This window comes from Macaca fascicularis, chromosome 19 (assembly GCF_037993035.2).
Source record: "Macaca fascicularis isolate 582-1 chromosome 19, T2T-MFA8v1.1".
NCBI lineage: Eukaryota > Metazoa > Chordata > Mammalia > Primates > Cercopithecidae > Macaca > Macaca fascicularis.
The window spans coordinates 4,389,727-4,407,046 of record NC_088393.1 but is presented as its reverse complement, the minus strand read 5'-3'; the positions used below and the strand labels follow the sequence as shown (position 1 = coordinate 4,407,046).

At 57.9% G+C, this 17,320-nt stretch overlaps 1 protein-coding gene and 1 long non-coding RNA gene across 27 annotated transcripts in view; one reads left to right on the top strand and one right to left on the bottom strand.

The window, feature by feature from the left end:
• Positions 1-17,320, top strand: part of PIP5K1C (phosphatidylinositol-4-phosphate 5-kinase type 1 gamma) — a 66,982-nt gene that overhangs the window by 8,661 nt on the left and 41,001 nt on the right. The gene's annotated exons all lie outside the window — the stretch shown is intronic.
• LOC141409184 (uncharacterized) lies at positions 10,789-17,297 on the bottom strand. Of its 2 annotated transcripts, XR_012428253.1 has the most exons (3): positions 16,882-17,297; positions 14,249-14,360; positions 10,789-11,063 (listed from the first exon to the last, which is right to left on the bottom strand). It is a non-coding gene; the product is annotated as an uncharacterized lncRNA (long non-coding RNA). The 2 variants fall into 2 exon arrangements; XR_012428252.1 differs by lacking the exon at positions 10,789-11,063 and having other exon boundaries at positions 14,048-14,360.

The window sequence follows — 17,320 nt, the reverse complement described above, 5'->3', positions numbered from 1 at the left end:
GAGGTGGCGGGCGCCTGTAGTCCCAGCTACTCGGGAGGCTGAGGCAGGAGAATGACGGGAACCCGGGAGGCGGAGCTTGCAGTGAGCTGAGATCTGGCCACTGCACTCCAGCCTGGGCGACAGAGCGAGACTCCGTCTCAAAAAAAAAAAAAGAAAAAAAGAAGAGCTCTTGTGTTACAGTTCCCGAGAGAAGGGGCCCGACTGTGACCCACGCAGGGTGAAGGGGCCCGACTGCGACCCACGCAGGGCCACCCCATGCAGCACCGGCGTCAGGCAGGAGCCAGAAGGCAGAAGGGTCGGGCCAGGGCCTGTGTGAGGCTTTGGTGGGAAGGAACGGGCCAGGCGGGGTAGGTGGGCTGGGTGTGCCTGGGATGGGCTGGTTTGACCCCCAGCTGTTTGCAGCTCCTGGCTGTTGGGGTGGTCCCTGGTCTGGGAGCTAGCCCTGGGGTGATTCAGGACAGGGAACCTGGGCGTGGCACGTGAGAGTTTGATGAGGCGTGTGGGCTCGCAGTTGGTTGCTCTGCACGTCACAGTGCGCTCGCAGCAATCCGCTAACCCTGGAAGGGGCCGTCATCCCCAGATCAGCGAGGCCCCCAAGATGTCGTAAAATCCGGAAAACAAAACGCAGCATCAGCACTGTACAGACCGGGCGCTCGTGTTCCGGCAGCAGAGGATGCGTCCGTCTCTCCCATCCTCACCAGCCATATGGGCGCGAGGCGACTTCTTCCCTCCCTGCGTCATTGCAACGTATATTCATCTTCCTGTGACTCAGAGAAAAAGTCCTCGTGGATCTTCTCAGCATTTCCTCTTTGTTTTCTTGGAACTGCGTTTCCACAAGGGGAGCAGAAACCACTCGAGGAGAAGGGACTTGCCCCACAGGAGCTCCTTCGAGCTCCTCCCAATGGTCACCTGTGTTTCTATCAGAGCTAGAAAATGGAGCGTCCCCACCAGGGAGACAGGGTCACCACCGAGGCCGGCTCCGAGCTGCCTCAGCTCCTGCAAGCTCCATGGCCCCGGCCTCGACCCTCCCCGGCCCATTTTCCTTGCACAGTTCCTTCTTGTAAGCACACACATGTCAGGTTGAACTCTGACCTCATTTTCTGGGACCTGTATGATTGTGTCTTTCCCAGTTTACAGTTACCTATTACCATCTTGTTGATTCGTAGGAGCTCTTTATTTGTTATGGCAGCTATTCATGTATTGGTGACACAAGTGCAAGTACTTCTTTGCCCATCTTCTCCTATGATGATCGTTAATACTCGGCAGGTATTTTGGGGTTTATGTGGTCAGACTTATCATTCTTGCCTTTTTTGGTTTCCTAGTTTGGTGTCATGGATGGGAGAGTCTTCCTGTTCTGAGGTTATGATTAAATTCTGCTAAGACTTTTATAACTTAGCTTCTTTTTTGTTCACAATTCTTTTTTTCTTTTTTTTTTTTTTAAGACAGTGTCTCACTGTGTCACCCAGGCTAGAGTTCAGTGACGTGATTGTAGCTTGCTGCAGCCTCAACCTCCTGGGTTCAAACCAGCCTCCTAACTCGCTGGGACTGCAGGTGTGTGCCACTGTGCATGGCTAATTTTTAATCTTCTGTGGAGACAGGGTCCTGCCATGTTGCCTGGGCTGGTCTTCAGCTCCTGGCCTCAAGTGATCCTCTTGCCTTGGCTTCCCAAAGTGCTGGGGTTACAGGCGTGAGCCAGTGCGCCTGGCGTATTTCTGGACTTTCTGTTCTGCTCCATTCCTCTGCCTTTGCCTTCATGCTACAGCCATATTTTGTCTTGAACAAATGATAACATGTTCACAGTTAAAAAAAAAAAAAAAAAGGGCCGGGCGCGGTGGCTCAAGCCTGTAATCCCAGCACTTTGGGAGGCCGAGACGGGCGGATCACGAGGTCAGCAGATCGAGACCATCCTGGCTAACCCGGTGAAACCCCGTCTCTACTAAAAAATACAAAAAACTAGCCGGGCGAGGTGGCGGGCGCCTGTAGTCCCAGCTACTCGGGAGGCTGAGGCAGGAGAATGGCGTAAACCCGGGAGGCCGAGCTTGCAGTGAGCCGAGATCCGGCCACTGCACTCCAGCCTGGGCGACAGAGCGAGACTCTGTCTCAAAAAAAAAAAAAAAAAAAAAGTAGTCAGACGTGCAGTGAGTAAAAGGCGAGTCCCACCTCACCCTCTCCATCTCTGGGGATAACGACTGTCACCGCAGGTGTTTCTCTGGTCCGTACACTTGGGCCTCAGATTATATTAGGTTTTTAAAAATAGTGTGTTTGGAAAGCTTTCCAGTCTATAGAAGGGGCAGGAATGCTACAGTGAACACCCATACAGCCCGCACAGAGATCTGCCAGCTGCTAACGTTTTGCCATGTCTTTATCATTCTGTGTGTGTGGGAGTGTGTGTGTTAGTGTGTGCGTGTGTGCGAGTCTGTGTGTGTGAGTGCGTGAGGTAGCGTGTGCATGTGTGATTTTGTCAGGCCATTTGCATGTTGGTTGCTGGCACGGTGCCTCTCTGCCTGAAGCAGCCAGTTCCGTTATTTGTGGTAGTTCTTTATTTTATTTTAATTATTTTATTTTTTATTTATTTATTTTTTTTTTGAGACGGAGTTTTGCTCTTTAGCCCAGGCTGGAGTACATCTCGGCTCACCGAAACCTCCTCCTTCCGGTTTCAAGCGATTCTCCTGCCTCAGCCTCCTGAGTAGCTGGAATTACAGGCTCCCGCCACCACGTCCGGCTGATTTTTTGTATTTTTAGTAGAGATGGGTTTTCACTATATTAGCCAGGCGGGTCTCGAACTCCTGATCTCGTGATCCACCCACCTCAGCCTCCCAAAGTGCTGGGGTTATAGGCGTGAGCCACCGCGCTGGGCCTGTTTGTGGTAGTTAGTTTGTGACGCTGCTGCAGACACTTCAGGCGCACACTGAGCCCTGACTCCAGGGGAAACCCAAGGTTGGGTTCCTGTGAGCCTCTGGGCACGACGTTTCCATCAGCCAGTCGATAACGTGACCTTGTTGTGTGTCCGTTTCTATTTCAAGGCATCTTTCTTTAGGGCTAGGCGCGATGGCTCACGTCTGTAATCCCAGCACTTTGCGAGGCTGAGGCAGGAGAATCGCTGGATCGCTTGAGCCCAGGAGTTTGAGGCTGCTGTGAGCCGTGATTGCGCCACTGCACTCCAGCCTGGGCGACAGAGTGAGATCCTAAGAAAATTTTAAAGACACCCATGTTGTTGATTTATCCACAGGGAGCTCACGGACCGCAGGCCTTGCGCCAAGCCCGCCCCCTCCCCGCCCATGCTGGGCACTTTCCCGGCCCCAACCCCCCTTCGCAGGCTCTGGGTTGCGAGCGAGGTCAGAAGGGGGACCCCGGGGCATGTATTCAGCTGGGTGGGGGCTCAAAAACGGGGTAGGGGGCTGTGGCCACGTGGGCAGGGGTCCCCCTCCCTCGACCGGCCGGCTCCGTGTCTCTCTCTTGCTCTCGTTCTCCCCCCTCTCTCTTCTCTCTCTTTCCACTCTCAGTCCTGTTTGAGCAAAGCTTCTCTCACTGCGGGTTTCTCCGCGGGCTCATCCCGGTCTCCAGCCCTGAGGGACACGAAACCACCTGAGGACAATGACTAGGGGGCAATTTCAACAGCACAATCACCTGCAAAACTGCAAAACACACGCAGACCTCAGTGGACCAGGGAAAGCCAGGTGCTCACAGCAGGAGCTGAAACCAGGGGCGAGGGGCCTCACCGGAGCCGCCTGGGGATGTGTGTGCCCCAAAGTACTGGTGATGCTGCCCTGGAAATAGCCTTCCGGTCTTCCAGACCCCTCCCCGCCCACAGCAGGGGGCCAGGGGCCGTCCCACCCGCAGATGAGGAACACACAAGCCCCTGGAGGCTGCCCTGCGGCACTCTGCTCTGTTTCCCACCGCGGCCTAACCTCAGGCTCCGGGCGGAATTCCCTTCAGGGCTACCGTACTCGCCGGAGGGACCCTGGAGGACAGGGACGCTGGGGAGCCAGCCGCGAGGGGCGTCCACCTCTGCTGTGCTGGAGACGGAGCGCGCAAAGGGGTGGGGACCCCGCGTAGACCCTGGCTGCGGGAACCTCAGCTCGGGGCCCATCAGAATCTCCCGCAACCCGCACAGGCCGGGCTTCCCCCAGGGGCCGGCGTGTCCTGTGGACCCTGACCCGTCCACCTGCTGACTGGCCACGCCCCACAGCCTCCGGCACCGACCCGCCCAGAAGCTTGGTGCTGACGTTGGAGCCTCTTTCTCCCTGGACACTGGGGCCCTGGGATATGGCCCAACAGCTCGGGGCCTGTGGAGTTCTGGACGCTCCGCCCGCCTGCGCAGGGCTTCCTGTTTACCGCCCTGGCTCCTGCCCGCCTGCCTGCTGGGGAAAGCGATGACTCTGCGGCCTGGTGGGGAGCACCCAGCAGGGAGAAGGGAAAACGGGGCAAGGAGGAGGGGCGGCCGACTACTCCGGTGGAACGCAGGCTGTCCCCCCACTGTGCTGGGGTACCCCAGGTGTACCCTCCCCTGCAGCCAGCTCACCCCCTCCTTGCTGTGTCCTGCAAGTGTCCTGTGCGTGTGTGTGCATGTGTCCGTGTATGTGTGCGTGTGTCTGCGTATGTATGTGTGCATGTGTGTGTCTGCATGTGTGCATGTGTATGTGCATGTATGTGTGTATGTGTGTGCGTATCTGCATGTGTGCATGTGTGTGCGCGTGTATCTGTGTGTGTGTGCGTGTATCTGCGTGTGTGTATGCACGTGTCCGTGCGTGTGTGTATCTGTGTGTGTGCATGTGTGCACGTGTGTGCATGTGTGCACGTGTGTGCGTGTATGTACATCTGTGTCCCCTTCCCACAGGCCCTCACCGCTCCCTGCCCCTGTGGGTCCTTGCTTCCTTTCCTGCCCTGCGTTTGGGACATATACCTTGTTTTGCACTTGGAGTTCTTTTTTTTTTTCTTTTTCTTTTTCTTTTTTTTTTTGAGATGGAGTCTCGCTCTGTCGCCCAGGCTGGAGTGCAGTGGCCAGATCTCAGCTCACTGCAAGCTCCGCCTCCCAGGTTCACGCCATTCTCCGGCCTCAGCCTCCCGACTAGCTGAGACTACAGGTGCCCGCCACCTCACCCGGCTAGCTTTTCGTATTTTTTAGTAGAGACGAGGTTTCACCCTGTTAGTCAGGATGGTCTCGATCTCCTGACCTCGTGATCCGCCCGTCTCGGCCTCCCAAAGTGCTGGGATTACAGGCTTGAGCCACCATGCCTGGAATGCACTTGGACTTCTTACTTAGTGTTTTTTCATTTGAGACTGAGTCTTTGCCGCCCAGGCTGGAATGCAGTGGCACAATCTCGACTCATTGCAACCTCCGCCTCTCAGGTTCAAGTGATTCTCCTGTCTCAGCCTCCTGAGTAGCTGGGATTACAGGCACGTGCCACCACACTTGGCTAATTTTTGTATATATTTTTTTTTAATAGAGACTGGGTTTCTCCATGTTGGTCAGGCTGGTCTCAAACTCCTGACCTCGTGATCTGCCCACCTTGGCCTCCCAAAGTGCTGGGATCACAGGTGTGAGCCACCGCGCCCGGCCTTAAATTCTTTTTAAATAGCAACTTTATTGGGATATAATTCACAGACCCTACGTTTTACCTATTTGTAGTGTGTACATGTGTTCATAGGTTTTAGTATGTTCACAGTTGTACAGCTCTCCCCTCTTATTCCAGAATATTCTCATCAGCCAAAAGCTGTCCATGGAGAGCTCATTAACTGTCGCTGCCACCCCTCCTCCAACCCCTGACAACACCTCACTCACTTTCTGGGCATTTCATAGAAGTGGGAAAATGGGGCCAGGTGCGGTGGCTCATGCCTGTGATCCCAGCACTTTGGGAGGCCGAGGCGGACGGATCACAAGGTCAGGAGATAGAGACCATCCTGGCTAACACGGTGAAACCCCGTCTCTACTAAAAATACAAAAACAATTAGCCAGGCGCGGTGGCGGGCGCCTGTAGTCCCAGGTACTTGGGAGGCTGAGGCAGGAGAATGGCGTGAACCCGGGAGGCGGAGCTTGCAGTGAGCCGAGATCGCGCTACTGCACTCCAGCCTGGGCGACAGAGCGAGACTCCGTCTCAAAAAAAAAAAAAAAAAAAAGGGAAAATGGGATCACACTTCTGTGTCCTCTCGCTGAGCGTGACGTCCTCCAGGTGCGTCTGCGCTGCGGCCTGTGTCAAAGCCTCGTCCTTTTCACAGCTGAGTCCCGCCCCAGCGTGTGGATGGCCAGGCTGTGCTGGCCCATTCACCCAACGATGGACGCCTGGGCTGCTTCCCCCTTTTGGCTGTTGTGGATGTGCCACTGCGAACATTTGCATAGTTTTTGTGTGGACGGAGGTTTTCACTTCTCTTGAGTTGATGTCCAAGGGTGGGATTGCGGGGCCGCAGAAACCTGGTGTGGGACGGTTTGAGGAACTGTCAGACTGTTTCCCACGGTGGCTGCAGCGTCTTACATTCCCGCCGCGGCAGACAGGGCTCCTCATTTTTCCACATCTTCACCAGCTCTTCTTGTTGTCTGTGCTTCTTGTTTTCTGAGACAGGCTCTCACTCTGTTGCCCAGGCTGGAGTGCAGTGGTGCGATCCTCCCACCTTAGCCTCCCAAGTAGCCGGAACTATAGGTGCCGCCACCACCCCCAGCTAATTTTTGTGTTTTTGTAGAGACACGGTCTTGCTCTGTTGCCCAGGCTGGTCTCAAACTCCTGGACTCAAGCCATCCTCCCTGTTTGGCCTCCCGAAGCGTTGAGATGAGTTGAGATGACAGGTGTGACACTGCCTGGCCTGGTTCTTATTAGTGACTTGTGAGTTCGTGTCTTTTAGATGTGGGGCCCTCACCACATAGATGATTCAAATCTTTCTACCATTCTACAGGTCCAGTTTCTTGCTGGTGTCCTGTGAGGCACAAAAGTCTTGATGAAGTTCACTTGATCTGTCTTTATTTTATTTATTTTTCTCGAGACAGAGTCTTGCTGTGTCGCCCAGGCTGGAGGTCAGTGGCGAGATCTCAGCCCACTGCAACCTGTGCCTCCCAGGTTCAAGCCAGTCTTCTGCCTCAGCTTCCAGAGTAGCTGGGATTACAGGTGTGCACCACCACGCCTGGCTAATTTTTGTATTTTTGGTAGAGACAGGGTTTTACCATGTTGGGCAGGCTGCTGTCGAACTGCTGACCTTAGGTGATTCGCCCTTTAGGAGGATCAGCCTCCCAGAGTGCTGGGATTACAGGTGTGAGTCACTGCCTGGCTAGGAAACTTGCTGTAAAGGGCTGAGGAGTAAATTTTTTAGCTTTTACTCTTAAGTACGGTGGCTCACGCCTGCTTCGGGAGGCCAGGGTAGGAGGATCCCTTGAGCCCAGGAGTTTGAGGCCAGCCTCGGCAACGACGCGAGACCTCCTTTTTCTCTGAAAAAGAAAAGAATTAGCCAGACGTGGTGGCGCCTGTAGTCCCAGCTACTCAGGAGGCTGAGGCAGGACAATCACTTGAGCCCAGGAGTTGGAGGCTGCAGAGGTATGATGGCACCACTGTGCTCCAGCCTGGGTGACAGTGCAAGACCCCGTCTCTACAAAAAAAATCTAGATGAGCATTTTAGGGTTTGTGGTCCAGGTGGTCTCTGTCACGACTCCTCCACGCTGCGGTTTTAGCACTTAAGGAGCCAGACAATTTGTGAAGAAATGGTTGTGGCTGTGTTCCAAGAAAACTTTCTTTAGTGGGCTGCATTTGGCCCCTGGACTGTGGTTTGCCAGCCCCTGCTTTAGACAGTCTCTGTAGGACCCTATGACTTCAACATAATCAGCGAGACTCCTGTCTTTTTACCTGTGCTGAAGTTTAGGAGAAAGTTCTAGAATTGAAGTTGCTGCCAACGGCACACACATTAGAAATGCTGCCAGGCTGCCCCTGGGGGTGAACCCATTGACACTGGCATCACCCCGGCTGTGTGAGGACACCCTGCGTCTCCCCCCGATTGCTGGCAGCCAGTTTCATATCACGTCTTTTATCATGAGAGGGGTCTGGGCGTCTTTCTCAGATGTTCACACTGTTTGTTTTCTTCTCCTTTGCCTGTTTTACAAGTTGACTGTGTTAATGCTTTGAGAAAAGCCTCATTTCTATAAATAAAAATGACAAAATATGTATTTCAAACAGCACCAAAGGATGCAAGTTGCAAAGTAAGAGACCTTCCCCCATCCAACACCCAGAAATAACTCGGAACCTTCTAAGATTCACGTGTCTGGCCCTGACTGCTGAATGACGTGTCTGCAGTGGTGGAAGCCGCGTAGCACTAAGAGCTTGAGTTCTCCTGGCGGGTCACAGGGAACCAGATCCTGGTGCTCAGAGGGAGACAGCCGCCCGGAACTTTGCTGCCTGGGCCCTACGTGCCGGGTGACCTTGAGCAGGTGGTGGTCCCACTCTGGGTGTGTCTGTGGTGGAAGTCATGGATTATGCAACAGACCACTGCCACACTGAGAGGATTCACACCACAGTGCTTTTGCTGTCGGTTTCTCGGGCTTGGCTGGGCTCAGCAGGTTGGTTCTTCCCCATCACTGCCGTTGGCCTGGATCACCTAGGCAGCGGCATCTGGCTGGTGCCGGCACACCCCGGTGGCCTCCTCTCCCAGGCCTCTCTCTGCATCACTGCTGCTGTCCAGCCTGGCCCCAGCATCGTACTGGAGGGATCCCAAGAGAGCAGAGGCTGATGGGAGAACTCACCGCCCCCCCCGCCCCGTGTCACTTCTGCATCATGTGATTGGCCAAAAGCAGGGCTTGAGACCTGCCCACTTTCAAGGGGAGGGAGGTCGGCCCCGCCCCTGGGACCAAAGGGATCCTGGCAGGCAGCAGGTGTCCCCATCTGTGCAGTGAGTGCTGTGAGATCGTGCGCTGGCTGATGTGTGGGGGGTGAGGGGGTGGCAATGAGCTCATCTTGTTTGATGCCTCTAATTATAAGGCAAAAAAGTGCTCATGCATGACTGGTGTGGTTACCACCGCCGCACTGTGAGCGGGAGGCTCTTCTTATCGGTCTGTCTTTATTTTGAAGCATCGTGAAGTCCAGTGGGTGACACAGAGGCCATTTCCCAGCCAGGAGGCTGTGGGCGGTGCTCCAGGCACCGAAGCGTCTGCTCTGCCTCTCCTGTGCTGGGGGCCGGGCCTGCTGCAGAGTCATCACTGGCCAGGGTGCCAGGGGCTCCAACGTGGGGGAGGCGTGGGACTGCCCAGGAGGGGAAGTGGGGGCTGGCTGTGCTCTGCTCAGGACTCTCCGGTTGTGCCCGGACAGATCCCAACTCTCCAGACACGATTCTGCCCCGGGGCCTTTGCACTGGCTGTGCCTCTGCCTGGGAGGCCCCTCCGCCCTTCCCCCGCCCGGCTCCTCCTCACTCTCCTCCCATCCCTGCTGTGGTGACGCAGCCTGGGGCCTGACCTCCTGGAATCAGGTGCGTCCACCCCCACGTTTTTGCTGCATGATCTCAGGCAAGTGATCTGATCTCTCTGAGCCTCAGTTTCCGCCTCTGCATAATGGGAGCAGTAACAGTGCCTACATCACGGGGTTGTTGGGACGATTGCATGACTAAGCCATGGGGTTCTCATGGTGCGGGCCCCACCGCACACACGGCAAAGGTGGGCTAGCGGGCCTCTGGCCAGCTCCTCGCCACGCTCCAGCTATTCCAGGGCGGCTCAGGGGTTAGAGACGGGAAGCAGCCTGTGCCTCCAGGCTCTTGACTCCATCCAACCCCGTTTCCCTCCTGAGCCAAGCCCGCTGTGCCCTGGACCCAGACCTCCGTGGGACTCCCGGGAGGAGAACGCTGTCACAGGCAGCCTTACCCACGTGCCATGCTCGTGCTCCCTGCACTGTTGCGGGAGGAAAGATGAGGTCGCTGCCCTGGGCTCATGGCCTCAGAGGATCCAAGGAGTAGAGAGAAGTAAACCAAGCGGGGACAGGGTGACCAGGGAGGGACCTCCCTGAGGAGGTGACATTTGATCCAGACCTGAACAAGTTTGGGTGGGAGAGAGTCGTGCAGTCATAGCTCACTGCAGCCTCAAACTTCTGGGTTCAAGTGATCCTGGGTTCAAGTGATCCTCCTGCCTCAACCTCCCAAGTAGCTAGAAACACAGGCGTGCACCACCACTCCTGGCTAATATTTAAATTTTTTTTTGTAGAGATGGGGGGGCTCACTATGTTGCCCAGGCTGGTTTCAAACTTCTGGGCTCAAGCCATCCTCCTGCCTCGGCCTCCCAAAGTGCTAGAGCCACGTCGCCTGGTCTTACATTTCTTTTTAAAGTAGAAGCAGTCTCCTTTTCTCTCCTTTTTTTCTTTGTTGGTAGTGTTTTGGGGGGACATGAAATTCATACTGAATTTCGTTGAAGGTTTTTCTGGATTCATAGATGGGATCACAGAGTTTTTCACCGTTGGCTTTGGGTAACTTAGTAGATGTCCCCAAATACCCATTTCCCGGCCTGTCAAACAGTGATCATGAATTAGGTGGCAGCTGGATCAGATGTCCATAGGCACCTTCTGGCCACACACCGCTGGGGAGCGGGCCGTGGGGGACAAAGGCAGAGGCGAGCGTGCTGGGCGGGACTGAGTGATGGTGCAGCCTTTTATTTTTAGATCGGCCTGTTTTTGGAGAAACCCAGGTTTTTCTCCAAAACATTGTGATTTCTAAGGTTGACTGAACCCAAACACCACAGGGCTTAGAACCAAGCTCAGGCGGGCCACTCCCCGAGGTGTGCTGGGAACGGTGGGTGCCCGGGACCGCGGATGTACCGGGTGACAGTTTACGGCGACTCACCTGTCTTGGGGCTGCAGGGCCAGGCAGGTACCTGAGTTTACGTCTCTCGTCACTTCCCGGTGGGGACCGTCAGTCGGGTGCTTCCTGTCCCCAAACAGGGACGCCATTGCCTACCACGCCAGGCCTGTATGAGGTTAGAGACGATCGCGCAGGAAACCTGGCCATGTGGTTTCTCCCCAACGTTGTCGGAATCCTTCCACCTCTCCCAGCCTCAGTTTCCCCATGTGTCAGATGAAGCCTTGAGGAGTGGCTGCCTGGTCAGGCCGGGTGGGACTCTGCGTGAGGAGAGCTTGGTTGGCACCTGGAGCAGATATTTGCTGTTGCAGCCGTGTTGAACTTGTCACCCAAGGGTTTAACCTCAGGGGCCAGCACATTGGGGCGTCACCTGGGGTCGTTCTGCCCCCGGGGGACACTGGGCCTTGGCTGGAGACATCTGTGGTTGTTACAGCTGGGGGATGCCCTTGGCATGGAGTGAGTAGAGGCCAGGGACGCTGCTCAGCACTCTGCAGTGCCCAGGACAACCCCAGTGACCAGCCCAGAGAACAGTCCAGCCCTAAGTGCTGAGGGAGGAGACCCTGGTTTACATGGGCTTTGGGGGGTGCCTGGAGGCCCCCAAACTGTTTGCATGTTGGTACACTCCTATCAAGAGAGAAGAGGCCTGAAGCAGGGCCGTTTGGTGTCACCGTGGACAGGACTGTCCACCCCAGTCCACACCAGAGAGGAGTAGAAGCCGAAAATCGGCACCAGCCTTCCAGACCTTGGCAGTTGGTGTTTACTACGATTTACAAAAGCCTTGGTCCATGATGGAGAGAAAAGAAAGCGTGAACTCAGTCCTGCAGGCACAGACAGTGTGAGAAGCTCCAGCCTGCAGGACTGGCTGCCCTTCTGGTTAAGCCTTGACCAAGTCCCCCGACCTCCTTTAGAGACAAGCAAACTGTGAGGCCCTGGGGGATGACAAGAGTTTGGAGAAGGTTCCAGATGGTGTGTGTCACTGGGCAATACTTTTGCAACTAACGGGATCTGCATCTTCATTTTGCTTTTCTGGGACATAATTCACTGCCACAAAATTCACCCTTTGAAAGCGTCTTACTGCTTACTTATTGCAACTGAGTAAATTCTTTTCGGCGTATTCCCAGAGTTGTTCAGTTGCTGCCACTAATTCTAGTACATTTCTATCACCCCGAAAGCAAACCCCGTGCCCAGTGGCTGTCACTCCCCATCCCTCCCCAGCCCCAGCACCCACGCATCCCCTCCCTGTCTCTCTGGATCAGCCTGTCCTGGGCATTTCGTAGAAATGGGGTCACACACTGCATGGCCTCTTGTGTCTGGTGTCTCTCGCTGAGCATGACGTCTTCAAGGTGCATCCGTGCCGTGGCCTGCTTCAAAGCCTCATTCCTTTTCATGGCTGAATAATCCATTATACAGATTATTAATGCTGCTTTGAATGTAAGAAATCCAAGTAAGACAAAGGAATTAAAAACTGTAACTCCTCCTGTTCCAAAGAAGTCCACAGATAGGCCGGGTGCGGTGGCTCATGTCTGTCATTGCAGCATGTTGGGAGGCCGAGGCGGGCAGATTACGAGGTCAAGAGATCGAGACCGTCCTGGCCAATATGGTGTAACCCTGTCTCTACTAAAAATACAAAAAAGCTGGGCGTGGTGGTGCGTGCCTATAGTCCCAGCTACTCGGGGGAGGCTGAGGCAAGAGAATTGCTTGAACCCAAGAGGCAGAGGTTACAGTGAGCTGAGATCTGTTTCAGTCAGCTATTGCCGTGTAACAAACCACCGCCAGATAGAGGCTTCAGACAACGATGTATTTGCTTGCGATTCTGTTTTTTGGGTTGGGTTCAGCTGGGTGGTTCTTCTGTAGGTCATAGCTGGGGTTAGTCCCGTGGCTGTGGTCGGCAGTGGCAGGAAATTCAAGCTTGTCCTGCACTTGCCTGTCCAGCCCTCAACTGGGATGGCAGGAACAGCTGGGGCCGCCCGGCCTTTCTGCAGGGAGCCGGCCTCTGAGCGTCATGGCCCAGGTTCCCAGAGACGCAGTGAGAAGTGCCAGCCTTCCTCACACCCATGCTGTCCCTTTGCTCCCAAGTCACACCACTGCCAAGCATCGCAGCCATCTGTGGACAGCCACAGAAGCCCTTTCTGCAGTTTAGCGAGAGAAGGTTCTCGCATGGCCTGCCCTTGTCCACTGGGTCCTGGGCTGAGCCTCACCTGCGCTGAGGGTTGGCCCCGCCCCCTCTGGGTCCCCAACCCAGCCTGTGTCGTGGAGTGCCGCTGCCCAGCCTGGCCTTCCTGGCAGGTCCTCAAAAGGGCCTGTGGTCCCTGTGGTCAGAGGCCTTTACGGCGGGAGGCCAGAGGATGGGTTGTCCAGCGAATGAGGGAGGTGACCATGAGCTCTGGCCCGGGGTTGCTTCCTGCTTGCAGGATCGCAGGACCCCATGCCTGGGCCGTCCTCATGCACTCGGGTTGCAGTGTCATGGTGAGCCCGCACCTGTGCTGGGCGCCCAGCAGCTACCCTCTGGGCAGCGGCCCCACCCAGGGGTGCAGGCCCCCTGTGCTACTCTGACACACTTGGGTCCCAGTGCCACCACTTTCCCACTGGCCCTCCCTTGCTGCCCTCAGAGAGCTTTGCCAGAGTCTGGGGGGGGCAGGTGACAGAGCAGGCCTGGGCCCCCTGTTGTGGGGATGACAACAGCCATATGCCAGGTGGTGCCATGTGCTGGGCAGTGAAGAGGGGACTCTTTGGCACAGGGTGGCTGGGGGAGGCCTCTGAGGGGGTGATGTTTAAGCCAGGTCTGGGGTGAAGCAAAGGAACAAACCCTGAGGGAATCTTGGGACCAGCAGGCCAGGCAGAGGCCCCGCTCATGCAGAGGCTGTGACGCAGGGTGGCGCTGGCGCTGGCGTGCTGGAGGGACGGCAAGGGCCCGTGTGGCTGGAGCAGAGGGAGGAGCGGAGGGCAGGGAGGGGGCCACGCACGGTCTGGTGGGGTAACAGGGCCTGGTCTTTACCCTGCAGGGCTGTAGTGGGGCCTGGGGAGACCCTTGTCTGTGGTGGGGACGGGGTGGGTGGGCCCCCTTTCCCAGAACCCCTCCCCTGCCCTGAGCTCTCCCTGGCCCCCCAGTCCCCGGCTTCCTCATCCTGGACCTTCCAGGGCGCTGCCCACTCTCCCCCAACCCCCACTGCCTCCAGGGCTGGGGCTTCCTCCTCACAGCCACGGGGGCCTGGACTTCGGTCATGCAGGGATGAGGCCACCACTGTGCCTGTCCCGCCTGCTGTCGCGGGGCCCTGCAGGTGCCCACGTGGGTCGAGGTGCCTTCCACCCACCCTCGAGCTTGCCCTCACTGGGCCTTCTGCCCTGCGGCGCTCTGTCAGTGAGCCTAGCTTGCGCCCTGTTTCCTCTCCTGCAATGCCTCCCTCCCTCCGGCCACCTGTCCAGGTCTCTCCGTCCCCATTCTTACTCTGGGTCTTACTGTGGAGCCAGCCTGACAGTCCGCCTCCTCCCGCAGTTTAGTCATTCGTGGCCTCAGTGTCCACGTTGGACAGATGTGGAGAGGAAGCTCTGGCAGAGGCCTGTGTGCAGAGAGAAGAGGAACGGGTATCTGTCAGTCCATGAGTCAGTCAACAAACGCCCAGGCTGTCAGCCCAGGGCAGGCCCCGTCCTGAGGGAGTCCCCGGGGTCACCAGGAGAGACCAGGCTGGTCTGCAGGATGGGGGGGCGTCAGTGGGGTGCAAAGGTGGCTGGTGTGGGACACGGCATCCAGGGGTCACGGCAGGGCCAGGGCAGAGACTGGGCACAGGCCAGGGAACAGCGGGTGCAGAGGCGGCCATGTGTCCCCGTGGAGAACGGCAGTGCCTCGAGGGCTCGAGCTGGCTTCGGCCACACTTTACATGCAGAGACTGAGGCTCGGAGAGAAGCCCCGGGCACACAGGGAGGTGGGGTGGCCGATGAGGTCACCGTGCAGCCAGCAATCAGAGCCGTGTGCCGCAGGCCCGGGTCGCGTTGCCGCTAGGTCCTGTGATGGGGCCAGGAGAGAGGGGCCCCAGCGGCAGAGCCCCCGCCTCGGGCACTCAGTCTGGCCAGAGGAAACTGCTCAGAGGGGCCACCTCCCGGCTCTGCAGCGCGGCACGCCTCTCCTCCCCCGACTATTTTTAAAACCTAATTTCCTCGAAAACGGGGTGGCTCATTCTGCAGATAATTAGTCACGTCTCAGGCTGAGCAGAGCTCGATGTCATGACAGCCCCTCATGGGGGTCACGGCAGGCTCCGTGCTGGAGTGGGCCTCGTGGGGAGCAAGGATTGAGTGAAAATGGCGCTTACCTGCCCACTCGGCTGGGCGGTGGTTGCAAGGCTCTGCTTCCTCCCCTGTCCCCTCTCCTCCACAGGACACTCGGCTCTGGTCTCCCCTTGCTGTCCCTGCCTGCCTGCCCTGGGAGCCCCACATTTTCCCTGGGATCCCCCAACCGAGTGCATCCCTTCCCCGTCCTGCTCCACCCCCGCCTTGGTGCTTCGGCCCTGGCCAGTCCCTTAACCTACAGGCCCCCAGTGCAGGGCCGTTCCCAGCAGGGCCCGAGCTGGCCGCCCCTCTCCTCTCCCCCTTGTCAGACAGCTCAGGCGAGTTGGGCAGGTGAAGATGTGGAACCAGGAAGGGAAACTGAGGCAAGGGGCCTAGACCCAATGCAGGTGACCCTGAGGTGCCTGGTGAGGTCAGCAGTGCCGGGTCTGGAGGGCCTCAGCGTGTCCACTCGGTCCCTGGGCAGTAGGGAGCCTGGGAGAGTCCGGGCAGGGGTGGACCCGAGGGCTGTGACCTCTCAGCCTCGGGGCCACTGAGGAAAACAGCTGAGTCACCCAAGTGGGTGTGGGGGAGCCCCAGAGGGGCGGTTTCAGGAGTAGAGTCAGGACTGTGGGCAGGGAGGCCCCAGACAGGCCGAGCAGGGGGACGCCCAGGCCCCCGATGAGGTCTGGAATGTCCCGCCCCGGCCCACCACTGGCTTCCTGCCCTCTCTTCTTTTCCTTCCCCCACACCCTGGACGTAAAACCGTGAATTGTTCTGCTCCAGGGCGCCAACCCAAACATCACGTCAGCATCCAGCACCTTCCGCCCCCTGCAGCCCAGAGCAGGCCCTGTGTGGCCTGTCAGAGACCTGGGGCGACCAGCCCTGTCCTCTGGAAGGACGGAGAAGCAGCCCCGTCCTTCCCTGCACCAGGGCAGGCAGCGGAATCCTGAGTCACCTCCCTCCCTCCGTCCCCGCCCCCGCCCCTGCAGTGAGCACCGCGGTCCATCCCCCAGTTCCTTCCTTGGCCCTTCCAGGTGCCCACCCAGCCCCGCAGGGCGCCCAGGTGGCCCGAGGGGAGGACCCTTCCGCTGTTCTGGCTGCCTCGAGAAGTACGCCCCTCCCGTGCAGGGCCGGGGTCCGCACTGGAGGGCCACGCCCGGTGTGAGGTCCTCGGCTGCCCAGACAAAGTCCCTGGGACTGGGGGGCTTGGAGCAGCAAGCCTGGAACAGGCATTTGTTCTGGCTCTGCTCTGGAGGCCAGAAGCCCGAGGTCCAGGAGTGGGCAGGGCTGCACCCTCCCAACCCACCGTGGAGAAGCTTCACGCCCCTCTGCTCCGCGTGCCTCCGGGCATCCTTGGCGTCTCTGGGCCTGCAGGAGCTGTGCCCTCCCCGCCTCCACCCCACATGGCATCTTGGCCTCTCCGAGCGGCTTCTCTTATAAGGACAGCAGCGGATCCAGGGCCCACCCTACTCCGGCACGACCTCATCTTACCCAGTGACATCAGCAGAGACTGTCTTTCCAAATAAGGTTGCAGGCTGAGGTTCTTGGAAGGACGTGAACGTCGGGGGGACACTGTCCAACCCCGCACCCCCAGGCAGGCATGGGGACTGATCACGACAACAGGGCCCCACCAGCGTCTCGGATGCGGCCCCCTCCCCGGCCTGCCCTAAGCCTCCTGACCCCAGACCCTTCCCCGGCCTGCCGCTGCCCCGGGCTCCTGACCCCGGCCCCTTGCCCGGCCTGCCCCTTGCTCCGAGGCTCCTGACCCCAGCAAAGTTTTCCACCTCGTGCTTTCGCCGGGTCCCTGGCGGTTCTGACCTGGCAGCAGAGCAAAGCCGTGCCTTCAGTGCCTTCAGCGCCTGCGGTGGACGTATTTTCAGATGGCAGGGCGGTCGCCGGGCGCGGCCTCTAGATGGGACACATGTGGGTCTCCCGTGCACCCACTGAGAGCAGCGCAGGGGGCCGAGGGGCACTGGCAGGGCTGACAGGGCGGGGCGTCGATGACCCAGGCCCGGGTTTGACTCTCCTTCGGCGTGACCTTGGGTGGGTTCACCCCTCCCTCTGACAGTCTCTTTCCTTGTCTTAGAACAGAGGGGCTCCCTCCCTCCGCGCTCTGCTGGCTTTGTGAGGCCCTGGTCCAGAAAGACTTCTTGTCTCGGGAAATTCTCCTCCGTCCCCTCTCCCCGGTCCCCCCCCAGCCGGGTCCCCACCCCCGACGGTCCCCGTCTGCACTCCGGACTCCACAGCCACCTCCTCA